The sequence below is a fragment of the Periplaneta americana genome, chromosome 11, assembly GCF_040183065.1.
Source record: "Periplaneta americana isolate PAMFEO1 chromosome 11, P.americana_PAMFEO1_priV1, whole genome shotgun sequence".
Classification (NCBI taxonomy): domain Eukaryota; kingdom Metazoa; phylum Arthropoda; class Insecta; order Blattodea; family Blattidae; genus Periplaneta; species Periplaneta americana.
In genome coordinates, this window is record NC_091127.1 from 78,632,232 (window position 1) to 78,644,499 (window position 12,268).

Genomic DNA, 12,268 nt, shown 5'->3' on the forward strand with positions numbered 1-12,268 from the left:
TCTTAAACAGATATCAAAATATTTGCACGTGTACCCCTAATAACTTGTATACAGGGACATAATTTTATTTTTACTAACATGTTTAATATTAACCTGGCTATACCTTTGGATTAACGGTTGAAAACCGGAAACAACGTTTGCTACCCCCTTCTACTACTGGTGTTCGATGATACTGGCGTAAAATACAAACTAATCACTATTAGGTACAGCAGGGAAGAAAAGTAGTTCATCCATTTACGTAAACTAGGAAATATCGCGATTTTGAGTTTGATAATTTTCATCAGGTTTTTGTTTAATCAGAATACAGTACTGTATTAACAATAAGTGTTTTTACTCACGAACTGAGCTATCTATTCGGACGTATTCATTATGCAGTGTATATTATACTGTCTACAGCACATTAGCGTACAATGTAGAGAATGAAGTTAAATTGAAAAATAATCATAATATGGATATTTAAACACATTTTTGAAAATGTTGGCCTTTCATTTCGATACAGGCTTCAGTTCTTTTGTGCATATTATCGCACTATAGACTATTGTACCTAATTCCAATGATCAGTTTCGTCCTTCGTACTAGTAACTCATGTTGAAATAATTCTGTACCTACTCTATAAAAGAGTACCTTACGTACTGTAAACTCAATCTTCATTTCTGCCTGATCCGAGAAGATAAATTTACTTAGACATGCTATCTACTGTCCGTCAGTGGTCATGTCGCAGGGTCGTAGAAAGGGGGAAAATCACGTGACAGTTAATTACGTAACGAGGCCCTTTTATTAAAGTTATTTTAAACAGTTGTATAATATTACGTAGACGTCCGATTCCTAACATAAATTATGTTTTCAGAAAAGAGCTAAGACACCCAGCCACTAGCCGTTACAGAGGGGCGAGCAGAAGCGGGTGGGGGAAACCGGGATGCGACGTAGGCAAACGGACGACAGTACCTGTGCGAAAATATGTTTCAATATTGAAAGCTCTTTCGTCACTGGAAAATGCGAGCATATTTCTGGAACGTACTATACTCACTAACTCAGTACTGTTTACTATGACCGTAAGAAGACCTTGACTGCATACACGACTTTGGTTCTGTGTGGAGGATGATTGGAATTTTACTATTAGAGGTTGTGAGAGTTAAGTACATTAAAAAACTCAGGTACAATAAAAATTGAAGTAAAAATGAAATTATGTCCCTTTATAAGCAACGAAAAGCAATGACAATTCCAGTCTGTGAGTCTTACTCTTGAGTGACAAGTGAAATACCTAATATTAAACAGCAAAGACGAGCTATTTGCATTTTGTTCCGGCTGGATATATTTTTAAAAATCGTTAGAACCTTCTACCTTCTAACAGTGACAAAAATAAAAATAGATTGCAGCGATAACTATCTCAAATATGGTTTTATCGTTACTTCTAATAAACCACTACGATGCAAGAATACCTTGAGAAGCTCTTGAATTTTTTTAGAAAATTTGCAAACTCGTATTTATGCAAAATGTGTTTATCTGTGATTGCCTTCAAAATAAAAGTGAGAAATCTCTTTGAACTTTAAAATGATATCACTGTGTGTTTATCGAAGATAGACTCCAGATTTGTGAATCTACTTTCTGAAAAACAGGCACATTTATTACATTAATTATTTTTTACTTTATAACTATGCACTGATACTTTTTATTTTATGCTGTTTATGTTTACGTTTCCAAATACAAAATAAAGGTATGTGAATAAGATATTTTTCTTTTATTTTGTAAATCATCTCGCGATCCCTCTCAGCTCTTAACGCGACTCCCCAGGGGTCGCAACTCACACTTGGGAACCATTGAGTTAAATAAATGAATACTAAATAAACCGTACGCCCCTGCCGGCCGCCCATTCGCCAGACCCTATATGTGGGATCTGTGCTCGCCATGGCCGTGTACATTATCCCGGTGAAAGTGAACGAATGAAGATCTGTACGGTAGCTTGTGAAATACCGGTAATGTTACTTTTAAACGAGTACGGTATAGGAATGAGGCAGGAATCGCAATAATGAAAATATCTCGAGCAACAAACAAGTCCATCAGAAGTAGGCTTACACATAACACTACGCGCGACTGCAGCGACAGGAATGCAATCGGTATTCGGCGACTTGCTTGTTGCCTTGAGCGTGAGGTTCCAGATACCCAGTCGCCCAAGAAGAGCATGTGCCACTTCGCCGCGAGGACCTACTTCCACGGGACTGCTTTCCGTCACGCGCCGCTTTTACGAAGCGTACTTCGCTGTTCAATTAAACCAGTGCCAGTGGTGGAGTCGACATTTCCTTCCCCGTGTAGTTGACTATGAAGTAATACACTGCAAACAACATTATTGTCATCAACATTTCAAAGGCGTACATAAAATTCTCATGACCAGTTTCAGCAATGTCTGCTAGTGGCTGAAGAATCAAACACAGACAGAAGGTCCAAATTTTAATGTCCACAGATTTATACGACTAGGTCGATGCGTGATCAGCTGATCACTGTTAAACAGTTTTCAAGCGATGTACAAGCATCAATGCATTTTTTTTTATTTATATTATACACAAAATCATTGTATTTTCTAGCGCTCGGGCAGGTTATCGAATCCCGTTTGGACTGATTGCCTGCTTAAGTTTTTCCCAGCTGTAAGCCGAATGTTTTCAGAATATGAAAGGAGTGATAGTAAGAGGAAGAAGAATAATGATGATGATGATGATATGGTGTTCTTAGAAGAAAAGGAAATACTGTGACAGCGACGTGAGAATCGAACTCACGACCAGCGTCCCGAATGAAAGCAGATCGCACAGGCTCCACGGAACATTGAGTGACGTCGCGCGGTGGAGAGAAGAGAGAGGGTGTATTACGTCACGCGACGAGTCCGCGCGCGCAGCTGCTTACGGAGGGAAGGGGGAACGGACCTTCCCGGCCCTTCCAGAAATGTCGATATAGAGATATGAGATAATTCTCTACACACCTGTAGAAGGTTCTCGCAACTATGATTTTGCTATAAAAGAGCAGTCGCCAGCGAACTAGAGTCAGAGTTTTCAGTCATTCCGTCAGTGAGTAAGCCAGAGCAAGCAAGCCAGAGTTCGACTCGAGTGTGCGTCCGCATCTGCGTCAGCATCCGAAGGCCTGAGTTCGAGTGCAGTGGACCGCAGTTGGAGGGACCTGAGTTCGAGTGCAGTGGACCGCATAAGGAGGGACCCGAGTTCGAGTACAGTGAACTGTCTCTGAAGGTCTGTGGTTCGAGATACTGTGAACTCGAGTGACTGAGATAGAAGAACTGTGAACTGAGAACTGGTAGTTCTGATTTGTAAATAGTGCTTTGTAAATATTAGTTAAGATTAACAGTTCATTGTTGTGCGTAATAATCCAAGTAAACTGTCATTGTCGTCGGTGGAGTGCTATAACGAATACTGTGTTGAGTGAAGATCCAATTGTTGCCGAGAGCGTTTAAGGCGAATTGTAGAAAGGAATTATTGTTGTGAGGAATAAATTACATTGTTGTAACGAATAAAATCACACTGGTGTCAGAATCGGGACATTATCGACAATGGAGAACCTACAGCTGATCCTGCAAGCCATCGCGGAACTGAAAAACGACTTAAGTGCAGTAAAAGCAGAAATGAAGAACGATATCAGTGAGGTTAAGAACGACATAAATGATGTGAAAACGGAGATGAAAAGTGACATAAGTGAAGTGAAAACAGAGATGAAAAGTGACATAAGCGGAGTGAAAGATGACGTCACTACGCAAATTGAAAGCGTTTCGGCCCACGTAGATGGAATTGTCGCCATCGTAAAAGACGAACTTAAGGCCGATTTGGATAAACTAAACCAAAATTTTACAACTATAAACGAGACAGTAGCCGAGTTGAGACAGGATGTAGACCATTTCGACGGCAAAATCCGCGATCTCGAGCGTCGTCAAGAGCAGACGAGTGAGGTGATGGACAAACACGCTGAGGAAAACAAGCACATACTCGCGTTAATGGACCAACACGCTGTAGAAAACAAACACATCCTCGCGTTGGTGGATCGCCAGGCTAGAGAACAGAAACAGATAATTGCCGAGGAAGTTCAACGGGCCGTGGAAAGATCGACGTCAGCATTGAGGACCTCACATAGTGCCCCTGCGGAACCATCGGCTTCAGCCAGACATCACAACGTCAAGACGCCGAAGTTCGACGGTACGACGTCTTGGGCGATATTCCGTCGCCAGTTCGAGGCCATCGCAGAGCACAATGGGTGGACGCCGGCAGAGAAAACTACTCAGCTGCTGGCCGCGCTTCAGGGACAGGCGTCGGAGATTCTTCACAGCGTTCCAGAAGATGGGACAGCCGCTGAGATAATGGCGGCCCTGGAGGGACGTTATGGTGACCATCAACTTGCTGCAGCATTTAGGACCCAACTAAAAACGAGGGTCCAACAGTCAGGCGAGTCCCTGCAAGAATTCGCGATGGCGGTGGAACAACTGGCCCATAAGGCGCTCAGGGGCCTACCTAATGACTTCATCGCTGGAGAGGCGGCCTACACCTTCGGCAGCGGAGTTCGAGACCCGGAAATAAAGCAACAGCTACTCTTGGCAGAGCATCGCACCATCAATGCAGCTCTGGCGGCGGCCCTCAGGATGGAGGCAGCCAAGTTGACGGCGAACGTCTCGGCATCGCACCGGATTAGGAGCGTCGCGGCGGCCGACGTCGAGGAACGTCAACCGAAATCACCCGAGCGACGAAGACGAGGAGTGCCCACCTGCTGGTCCTGCGGCGAGCCTGGACACCTGAGGAGGGACTGTGACCGATCTGGTCACAAACAGGAAAACTAAAAGGGGCCGATGCGATGAGGGGCACGTCGGCGCCGTCATCACCATCCCCTCGGCTGATCTTGAAGACGGTTAACAGAAGATGCGACGATGGGCTGATTGCTGACGGATGGATAAGAGGCCGCCCATGCAGAGTACTGGTAGACACCGGGGCGTCGCTCACTATCGCCAGACCGGAAGTCGTGCGTGGACTACCTGGGAGGACGCCGCTGCGCCGGTATGAGCTACGTACTGCCTCAGGCGAGAACCTGCCCATCCAAAAGGAGGTTTTCCTGGATCTGACATTGGGAAAGAGGAGACTGGAGATGTGGGTGTTCGTCGCCAACATCACTGAAGACGTCATCCTGGGACTCGACGCCATGCGGATCTTCGATGCAACGGTGGATGTCAGGCGCCGTATCCTGCGGTTTGGTCAGGATGAAGTGTTCCTGAGGGACGTCGAAGACCAACCCATTGCAAGCAGACTCACCTTGGAGAATCATGTGACAATCCCGGCAGGCTGCGAGATGGTGGTGACGGCAAGACTGGACGGACAGCCGAAGAGAAACCTGCTCCTCGATTCGCAAACAACTCCGATAGATGGGGTTTATGTGGCCAGATCCCTACTCCCGAATCAGAAGTTGGTACCGGTGAGGGTCCTGAATGTCACCAATCGGGACAAGGAGGTGCCTAGTGGAACTGTAATAGGTAGCGTCGAGCCGGTGGTGTCTGTGACGTCGCTGGTAGAAAACGAGGAGTGTCACCGACCACATCCAGATCTAGACCCATCACTGAAAGAGCTGGCTCAAGAATTGCCGGCGAATTTAAGCAAAAGAGAAAGAAGACAAGTCCACGATCTACTGACAGAATTTCAGGACGTGTTCAGTCTGTCTGAAAATGACTACGGGAGAACGGAGAAAGTTCAGCACCGCATCGACACCGGAAATGCTCGCCCAATCAGACAACCTCCTCGCCGCGTCCCTCTAGCTAAACAGAGGGAGATTGACAGCCAACTGGAGGGCATGAAAGCAAGAGGGGTCATCGAGGAATCCGACAGCCCTTGGTCATCACCTGTGGTGCTGGTGAAGAAGAAGAATGGGGACCTGCGTTTCTGCGTGGACTATAGAAGACTGAATGACGTCACCAGGAAAGATTGCTTTCCCCTTCCACGAATTGACGACACCTTGGACACTTTGGCCGGAGCAGAGTGGTTCTCGACGTTGGATCTCAAGTCAGGATACTGGCAGGTGGCGCTACATCCTGAGGACAAGGAGAAAACGGCATTCTCTACAGGCCAGGGACTATGGCAGTTCACCGTTATGCCGTTCGGCCTCTGCAACGCCCCGGCTACATTCCAGAGACTAATGGAGTCCGTAATGAGAGGCCTGACATACGACACCTGTTTGCTGTACCTTGATGACGTCATCGTGGTGGGCAAGACTTTCGGCGAACAGCTGTTGAATCTGAGGAAAGTGTTCGAGAGACTGCGACAAGCCAGACTGAAGTTGAACCCGAAGAAATGTCATCTATTCCAGAAGAAGGTCAACTACTTGGGACACGTAGTAGGGACCAACGGAGTGGCCACGGACCCGGAGAAGCTACAAGCCGTCAGAGGATGGCCGAGACCGAGGGACAAGCAGGAGCTGCGCCGCTTTCTCGGCCTCTGCACTTATTACAGAAGGTTCGTAGCTGGGTACGCCAACATCGCTAAGCCTCTAACCCAGCTGACCGAGGAGAAACGACAATTCCAGTGGACAGACGAGGCGGAGTCATCCTTCCAGTCGCTGAAAGAGGCGCTCTGCACTGCTCCTGTACTGGGATATCCCATCCCTGGAAGGAAGTTCACGCTCGACACGGACGCTAGCAACGTAGGCATCGGCGGAGTACTCTCTCAGGAACAGGACGGGCAAGAGAGGGTGATTGCCTACTTCAGCCGAACACTATCCAAGGCTGAGAGAAACTACTGTGTGACGCGTAGAGAACTTCTTGCCATTGTGGAAGCCCTGAAGCACTTCCACAAATATTTGTATGGCCAGGAATTCCATCTGAGGACAGACCATTCTGCACTCACCTGGCTATTGGGCTTCAAGAATCTGGAGGGGCAGACCGCCCGTTGGGTTCAACGTCTGCAGGAGTACAACTTCACCTCTGAACACCGACAAGGGAAGAAACATTCCAACGCTGATGCCCTGTCACGACGTCCGTGCCCGGATGGCTGCAAACACTGCCTGAAAGTAGAAGAGCGGGATGGCGCCCACGCAGTCCGAGCAATTGCCGCCCAGCCGAGCCCAGGATGGGATAACGCCGCCATAAGGAGGGAGCAGCTGGAGGACCCAAACATTGGACAGCTACTACGTGATGTGGAGTCCGGCCAGAGACCAGTATGGGCCGATATCGCCAACCGTAGCACCACTTACAAGAGCTACTGGGCCCAGTGGGAATCCTTCACTGTCAAGGACGGTATCCTGAAGAGGATTTGGGAGTCGGCCGATGGAAGGACCCACATAGAACAACTTGTCCTGCCCAGGAGCAAGGTGAAGGAAGTGCTGGAGGAGACTCATGCTGGAGTGACTGGAGGCCACCTGGGAGCCAACAGGACGCTGGACAAGTTAAGGCAGAGGTTCTATTGGTTGCATCAGAGAACCGACACGGAACAATGGTGCCGAAGATGCGACACCTGTGCAGCCAGTCGCGGACCAAGGACCCGCAGCAGGGGAGCCATGCAGCAGTACAACGTGGGAGCTCCTTTTGAGAGGATCGCCATCGACGTTGCTGGACCGTTCCCGGTCACGGATCGCGGGAACCGCTACCTGTTAGTAGCCATGGATTACTTCACAAAATGGCCAGAGGTGTACGCGATTCCTAACCAAGAGGCTTCGATGGTGGCCGACGCGCTGCTTGACAACTTCATCTGCCGATTCGGGGTGCCCCGGGAATTGCATAGCGATCAGGGGCGCAACTTCGAATCCAACCTGATGGGAGAATTGTTCGAGCGTCTGGGGGTGCATAAAACCAGGACCACTCCCCTCCACCCACAGTCCGATGGTATGGTGGAACGCTACATCAAAACCTTGGAAGAGCATCTGCGGAAGGTGGTGTCCAACCATCAACGGGACTGGGATGCCAGAGTCCCACTGTTCCTCTTGGCCTACAGAGCTTCGGTCCACGATACAACAGGGATGACACCGGCAAACATGGTCTTCGGGAGAGAGCTGCGCCTGCCCTGTGATCTGCTGTTTGGCACGCCACCCAGCGCCGACCAGCCAGCAACTGACTATGTGGCAGAACTCACCGAGAAGTTGAATGGAGTTCACCAACTGGCCAGAGAGCACCTCAAAATGGCCAGCGACAGGATGAAGGTGCGCTACGACAGATTGGCCAACTCTGCAGGATTCCAGGAGGGCGACCTGGTGTGGCTGTATCGACCTACCAGGACCAAAGGGAAATCACCAAAGCTGCAGCGTGCCTGGGATGGACCATACCGCGTGGTGACCCGGATCAACGACGTGGTGTACCGGATCCAGCGACAACCTCGAGGGAAGATGATGGTGGTGCATCTGGACCGATTAGCAGCCTACCAAGGGACTGCCCGGGACGAGCAGCCCTAAGGAGGGGGCAATGTGACAGCGACGTGAGAATCGAACTCACGACCAGCGTCCGGAATGAAAGCAGATCGCACAGGCTCCACGGAACATTGAGTGACGTCGCGCGGTGGAGAGAAGAGAGAGGGTGTATTACGTCACGCGACGAGTCCGCGCGCGCAGCTGCTTACGGAGGGAAGGGGGAACGGACCTTCCCGGCCCTTCCAGAAATGTCGATATAGAGATATGAGATAATTCTCTACACACCTGTAGAAGGTTCTCGCAACTATGATTTTGCTATAAAAGAGCAGTCGCCAGCGAACTAGAGTCAGAGTTTTCAGTCATTCCGTCAGTGAGTAAGCCAGAGCAAGCAAGCCAGAGTTCGACTCGAGTGTGCGTCCGCATCTGCGTCAGCATCCGAAGGCCTGAGTTCGAGTACAGTGGACCGCAGTTGGAGGGACCTGAGTTCGAGTGCAGTGGACCGCATAAGGAGGGACCCGAGTTCGAGTACAGTGAACTGTCTCTGAAGGTCTGTGGTTCGAGATACTGTGAACTCGAGTGACTGAGATAGAAGAACTGTGAACTGAGAACTGGTAGTTCTGATTTGTAAATAGTGCTTTGTAAATATTAGTTAAGATTAACAGTTCATTGTTGTGCGTAATAATCCAAGTAAACTGTCATTGTCGTCGGTGGAGTGCTATAACGAATACTGTGTTGAGTGAAGATCCAATTGTTGCCGAGAGCGTTTAAGGCGAATTGTAGAAAGGAATTATTGTTGTGAGGAATAAATTACATTGTTGTAACGAATAAAATTTACAATACTAAGGAATATGCTAATTGAACTGAATGACATCTGTGAGCAGTAAATGCAAACAAGACTATGGCCATGATTATCGAAAAAAAAAATAGAGAAGGTAAAGCAGCGAATTCAAAATGAGGCGACAGACAGACAGATAAACAGATTTATTCGTTCCATAATATTCTTTCATTTGCTTTTTAGCATAGAATAAAGAACATGTCCAATTCTTACGTTTAACATATAAAATGCAAATATGACATATGTACAGAATTAATACCTTAATGACAATAATATTTTATACAATTCAATATGCTTACCATTTAATAGTATTAAAATATTTACACAGTACTGTGAAATGTCAAGAATTCATCTACAGAATAGAAAGTGTGAGATATTAAGTAATTTTTTAGTTTTACCTTAAATAATGCAGGGTTTTGGCTATGATCCTTAATGTCTTCAGGAATACTATTGAAAATTTTTATCACCAGGTAACGTACTCCCCTTTGATAGCATGATAAATTTGATGATGGCGTATGAAAATAATTTTTTCTGCGGTTATTACACAAAAGTCCACTAAATTATGACCATGAATACATATCCAATTAATTATAATTATAATATATAATTAGATATTAATTTCTTTAAGATTTTACTGTAATAATACTGTAATTTGTCTATTTATGTATTAATATTATGTATATTTTTCATATTTTTAGTTTGGTAGTCTTTTATATTATAACCTTTATTATCTCTATGATAAGAAACTTCATGGGCTGAAGGACTGTTAGAAATAATATGTATAAACTTCATTAATTATATACCCACTTTATTTTAGCCCAAAAGCACACATTTTATGTCCACATATTTACGTCGACTGCATGAATGTTCAATACATCATGTTAATCTAAAAATTTCACGTTTCCTTCACATAACCAATTAGCTACTCGATTTCTTCTTCTTCTTCTTCTTCTTCTTCTTCTTCTTCAACTTCATATAACTTAAAACTATAACAACCGATAGCTGACGATGATAGTGAAATTTGAAGGGCGCGTCAGCATCTATGGCTATTTGCACCCATGCCTAAAGTTTTTTCTTGTTGTGTGGTGAAATTAATTTATTGTATAACTAAAATTCACACTGATTAAAAACGTTGACATATTAAAACACACTAATATCGGACGAACAAGGTGACTCCTGATATAAAATAACATTAGAACGAACACGTAGTAGTCCCAAGATAATGTGAGACAATCATAAAATATAAAACAAACATTGCTACAAGAAATATGTGACAGTGTTATATAACAACAATCAGCAAAAATCGGATGTATAAGGTCCGATTAATAAAGTGTAATTAAAAGATAGGTAACTAAAATAATCTCCAGATGTAAAGGGTCTGGAGAGGAAATAACAATGGGCTAGAAGCACATTAAAACTTAGATTACCTTGTCGAGTTCTGTGCTACGTAAATATTGTGAATTTTATTCGTTACAACAATGTAATTTATTCGTCACAACAATAATTCCTTTCTACAATTCACCTTAAACGCTCTCGTCAACAATTGGATCTTCACTCACACAGTATTCGTTATAGCACTCCACCGACGACAATGACAATTGACTTGGACTATTACGCACAACAATGAACTGTTAATCTTAACTAATATTTACAAAGCACTATTTACAAATCAGAACTACCAGTTCTCAGTTCACAGTTCTTCTATCTCAGTCACTCGAGTTCACGGTATCTCGAACCGCAGACCTTCAGAGACAGTTCACTGTACTCGAACTCGGGTCCCTCCAACTGCGGTCCACTGCACTCGAACTCAGGTCCCTCCAACTGCGGTCCACTGCACTCGAACTCAGGCCTTCGGATGCTGACGCAGATGCGGACGCACACTCGAGTCGAACTCCGGCTGGCTTGCTTGCTCTGGCTTTCTCACTGACTGAATAACTGAAAACTCTTTCTAGTTCGCTGGCGCCTGCTCTTTTATAGCAAAATCATAGTTGCGAGAACCTTTTACAGGTGTGTAGAGAATTATCTCAATATCTCTACATCGACAGACGTCTGGAATAGTCGAGAAGGTCGTTCCACATCCACTGCGTTAAATAGCAGCTGCGCGCGCAGACTCGTCGCGTTGACGTAATACACCCTCTCTCTTCTCTCCACCGCGCGACGTCACTCAATGTTCCGTGGAGCCTGTGCGATCTGCTTTCTTGCGGGACGCTGGTCGTGAGTTCGATTCTCACGTCGCTGTCACAATATCTTAACACTGCGTTGACACAATTAAAATCATTGCCAAGAGCGTCGCGTAACGTTGGGCGTATTGCATAATGACGTCGAGGCAAATCATATTTGCGACAGTGGAGTGAAAAATGTTCTACCGTAAGAGGGGCATGGCAAGTGTCACATTCCGGTGGAGGTTCGCCAGACAATAAGTAACCATGTGTCAAACGACAGTGACCAATCCTCAAGCGAGTAAGTATAACTTCATCTCGTCGTGACGCTCTGGATGACGAATCCCATTCTCGAACTGTATTTTTAATTGGTCGTAGTTTGTTACCCGCTTGTGGAGACCATTTTTCTTCCCAATCTCTCCGAATACTATTCCTTATGTAAGTCACTACATCTTGCCACCTCTCTCGCCAGTATACCAGTGTGCCATTAAGAGCAGCGTCTCTGGCTCCAGCATCTGCTGTCTCATTACCAGGAATTCTAACATGGCCTGGGACCCACACCACTCCAACATCGGAGTCCGACGATAGGAGAGAGTGAAAGAGAACCTGGGTTTGAACAATGAGAGCATCATCGCAATAATATGATTGCAGAGACTGGACAGCACTCAAAGAATCGAAGCAGATAAGAAATCTACCCCGAGGTTGTCGAATTAAAAATAACAAAGCTCTGTAAATAGCATAGAGTTCGGCAGTAAAAACACTGGTATACAAGCTTAGTTTATATTTATAAACCTGTCCGTCTACGACGAAGGAGCAACCCACACAATCATGTACCCGGGATCCGTCAGTATAAATTATACTATCATAAGGAAATTGAGATAAAATTTCGTAAAAGCGTTGTCTATAAATAAAATTG

The 12,268-nt window shown here is 45.8% G+C and overlaps 1 protein-coding gene across 4 annotated transcripts in view; it reads right to left on the reverse strand.

Annotated features, from left to right (window-relative positions):
- LOC138709116 (fibronectin type 3 and ankyrin repeat domains protein 1-like) overlaps nt 1-12,268 on the reverse strand; it is a 101,212-nt gene that overhangs the window by 47,751 nt on the left and 41,193 nt on the right. The window lies entirely within an intron of this gene.